Genomic DNA, 4,785 nt, shown 5'->3' on the forward strand with positions numbered 1-4,785 from the left:
TCGATCCATTACTGAATTCAATCACAGTTTCATCAACAATTCAAAATCAAAACCGTTTTTCAAACCGTAACTTGTTCTTCATTTTTCATTGATAAAATCGCATAAAATCATAGATTTTTGTTTACAATTAGATTCCTGATAGTTTGAAACACATTCCTGTCAAGTTTCAAGTTCCAATTCGATCAACAACTCGAGATTGAAATTTGAGTTTTTGGCGCTAAAATTTGGGATTTGATTCTGTTGTGTTTTTAGCCTAATTTTGTTTAAGGATTTGTTGCGGAGGTGAAAACAAACATTTTGCAAGTGATTTCAAGTTCTTGACTCCAAGTAATTCAGAAGATATTGAAGTTTTAAGAAGTCATCAATGGAGTTCATGAAAATGACTTGTTTCCTGATGAAGAAGATGATGCCAAGACGATCTTCACTAGACCGATCTTCTTTAGAATCGTCTTAGTGCCTGAGATTTCAATTTTCATTCTTGTGTGTTGTGGCTTGTAGGACGATCTTCACAAGATCGTTCTGTCAAGTGGTTGTAGTGTGAAGTGTTTGTTTGTGGCTAACTAATCCGTAAGGATCGGTTTGGTCAATTCAAATACTTGAAAAGTATTTATCCTTAGAAAATTTTGAGACAAAATTCTAAGACGATCTTCCCCGAGATCGTCTCATTTTCTGATCCTAGGACGCTCCTGACCAAGATCGTCTTAGTTTCTCTCTAGAAGTTGGTGTGTTTGATTGATTATTCGAAGTTGTTGTGATTGAGAGTCACACACTTCTTGGGTAACTGATCTTCTAGATTGGTTTTGCTCAATTACATTCCTTCCATTTCATACTGAAATTCTATCCAAGTTTCTTCAAAACAGTTAGATTTTTTTTTCTGAAAAGTACCTTAAGACGATCTTCAAAACAAGACCGTCTCATTTTCCTTCAGATTTATAAGACAATCTTCCTTCAAGATCGTTTCATTTCCAAATCTCTCATCTTTAGATTTTCATTTCAATCCCCATTTCCAAAAATCCAAAAACATATCTCAATTTCAATTTCATTTCATACTTAGACAAATTCCACTGAATTTCTTCCAAGACGATCTTCCATTAAATCGTCTTACTTCTTTCTTCAAATCTAGGACGATCTTCCAAAACGATCATCACCTAAAACGATCTTCACCAAGATCGTTTCATTTCCTGATTTTTACAACTCTCATTTCATTTCAAGTTACAAATCAAATCTCTTTCAAATGGCTTCTCGTGAAGCATTGGCATTGGGTTCCGATACAAGACCTCCAGTTCTCTACCGTGGTTCTTATGGACTATGGAAGAAAAGATTCATGGACTATGTGGAATGTCAATCAAATGGTCACCTTCTTAAAGATTCCATCCTTAATGGACTTGCAGTTCATCGCCATCCCACTACCGGTGCAATACTCACTCTTGATCTTTTGAATGCTGAACAAAAAGATCGAACAGCTGCAGATAACAGAGCTAGATCATGCTTGTACAAAGCACTACCAGATGAAATCTATGGCTCTGTTGATTCTTATGATACAGCCAAGGAAATATGGGATGAGGTGGCAAGACAAATGGAAGGATCTGACATGACTTCAACAATAAGATTGACAAATGTGTTGACTAAGTTTGACAACTTCAGCAAATTGCCAAATGAATCTCTAGAGGCTGTCTACTGTAGGTTCTGCAATGTCATAAATGAACTTAGGAAGAACAATGTCAAGAAATCAGAGATTGAGTTAAACATCAAATTCATTAAAGCTCTTGGTCCAGAATGGGAAGATTTTGGAACACAGATTAAGCAACATCAAAATCTGACCAAGTTCACCATCCATAATCTTCATGAATCTTTCAAACTCAATGAACATCAAGTTCTAAACAAAGCTTCATCAAACAAAATGCCAGAAGTTATATCTTCTAATCCTTTGGCATTGATTGTTGAAAAGAAGGTTTCTGAAGCTCTTAAAAGGCAAATGGTAGTTGTTTCCTCATCTGATGAGGAGGGAGATGATATGATGGCTACAAGAGATGGTGTCTCAGATGAACTATATCAAGCTCTTGCCGCAGTTACCAAGCACTTCAAGAAAAAGTTCTATAAAGCGAGGCCAACAAAAAACAATCTCCGCACTTCTTCCACAAGTGCATTTCCCAAGAAGGAACACTATTATTCTAAGAATAATGGTCAAGGTGAATCAAGTGGATCCAAGCATGTTGAAAAGAAAGTTGAAGGTTATGACAAACAAGTTGCTGAGAAGGGTAAAGTTTCTTATAAAAAGTGCTATAATTGTGGAATTCCTGGTCATTTTGCAATTGATTGCAAGCAACCTCGTAAGCGGAACTATGAGTACTACAAGCAGAAGATGTTGTTGGCAAAGCAAGTGGAAGCCGGACATGCATTGCTTGCTGAAGATGACAAATGGCTATTGCTGTCGGATGATGAAGATGAAGATCTTTCTGCTAATGTTTGCTTTATGGCGAGGTTGGCAAAGGACAAGGCTTTTGAGGCTGAAAGCACTGATGATGAGTACCCGGATGATGAGGTAAATCTTAACTCTACTTTTTCATTAGTTAGAGATAAAGAGACACTTAATTTAGCTCTGTCTAACTTGACAACTCATATTAAGTCTTTAGCCAACAAAAACAAAAAGTTGCAAAATAGTATTTCATTGTCGAAAAGTGAATTTTCAAAACTTTTTGAAGAACATTCAAAATTACTTTTTGAACATGATGCTATTAAACAAGACTTTCAATCATATAAAGACCAAGTGTTGGTTAAAGAATGTGAGCTGAATGCCTCTCCTGATTCTAAGTTATTACAAAAATGTCTTAATCTTGAAAAGACCATTCAAGATCTTGAAAAAGTCAATCAAGATCTTGAAATTCAAAAGACCAATGAACGGCTTCGGGCAAATGCTAGACAAATGGATGTTGATATTCTCAGTAAGAAGCTTCAAAAAGCTAAACCAAACAATGTTGAACTCGAAAGGAAGATTTCTGACTTAAATCATACTTGTTTTCTAAAAGGCGTTGAGATTGAAAATCTTGAAAAACAAATTGAGGAATTTAAAAAGAATATACTTTTCTATCAAGAGAAGTTATATAAAGTTGAACAAAACCCTCTCTTGGATTTCACTGCCTATTTTAACAAGTCAAAAATTGCAAAAGATGATCTTCTTCTCGGGTTGGGATTTGAGAATATCACACCATTGCAAAAAGCCAAGGATAAAATAGAACCTTTGTATGATGAAAAATTTCTTTAACTTGGTATGGTACAATAATTTATTCGTCCAGTGGATAACGGATTTGAGACTGATGAAGTTGAGAAACCAAAAGATGAATTTTTGGTTAATTATGATGCTCTAAATGCTTCTTACAAAACAAAAGAATCTTCAATCTTTAAATTGGAAGAAATTGCATCGAATTTTCAAAACCAAGAATCTGTCTGTCCTCCACCTAAACCAACTAAAATGTATATTCCATCAACATTTTTGGAAAAACAAATAGAAGGTTTACAACAAAAGGTGGATTCTCAACAAAAAGTCATTGATCATCTCAAGTCTCAAAGTCCATATTCAGAGGGTAAATTAGTTGTTGTACATGCTAAGAAAGTCTGTGAGAATGCTTCTACTCAAACTGACCAAAGTGCTTTAGTAGACCATTCTACCCAGACTATTTGTGTTTCATCTACCAATACATCCACTCAAACCCTGACTGATTCTCTTGAATATTCATGTCAAAATGCTGCTACTGTTATAGCTGATGATCATGTGCAATCTAATTTATCTAATGATGAACTTGCACATAGTTTAGTTTTGATATGGTACTTCTATAGGTTTTTCACTTGTGATACTCTTGATGAATTAGTTGTTCACCCTAAGCTAAGTGCTAGTATAGGTGTTGATACTTCTACTCAAATTTCTTGTTAAACCAAAGATGTGTCAGTTCAAGTTGAAACTACTCATGATGTGATGTTGGATCCCAAGATTCCTAATTTTTCAAAAACCTAATTGATTTAGTAGAACATTCAACCCAAACTACTTGTGTTTCATCTACAAATTCCTCCACTTAGACCTTGACTGATTCTCTTGGATGTACTTATCAAGATACAACTACCTTTATAGCTGATGATTATGTGCAATCTGATTTATCTGATGAAGAACTTGCACATAGTTTAGTTTTGGTATGGTACTTTTATAGGTTTTTCACATGCAATAATCTTGATGAGTTAGTTGTTCACCATAAGCCTAGTACTAGTGTAGATGTTGATACTTCTACTCAATTTTCTTGTGAGACGGAAGATGTGTTAGTTCAAGTTGACCTAATTTCTGAGACTACTCATGATGTGAAGTTGGATACCAAGATTCCTGATGTTTCAAAAATTACAAAAGACTTTAAAACTAATCAACCTCCGGTGAAATTCTTCACAAAAGATGATTTTGATAAATTCATGGAGGGAGAATATGTTTTTGATTCAAAAACTGAGAAAAAGATTGAATCTACCAAAATCAAAGTTGAAACAAATGAGGAATCTCAAAACTCATTTTCCAAAGCTCCAACTTCATATTATTCAAAGAAACGAGTTATTTCCAAATTCGTCAAGACTAAACCAAAGACCATCACAAAAATCAATAAGTTAAAACCAAATTGTCCTACCCCGGATAATCATATCAAAACAAACAAGTTGAGACCATTCCCAGAACAAAGTACACCAAAGTGAAACTTCCGAAAGACAATCCTAATGTTTCTTCATCTAACTCTTAATCTAGCTCATTACCTAAGGTAT

This window comes from Erigeron canadensis, chromosome 1, assembly GCF_010389155.1.
Source record: "Erigeron canadensis isolate Cc75 chromosome 1, C_canadensis_v1, whole genome shotgun sequence".
In the NCBI taxonomy this organism is placed as follows: domain Eukaryota; kingdom Viridiplantae; phylum Streptophyta; class Magnoliopsida; order Asterales; family Asteraceae; genus Erigeron; species Erigeron canadensis.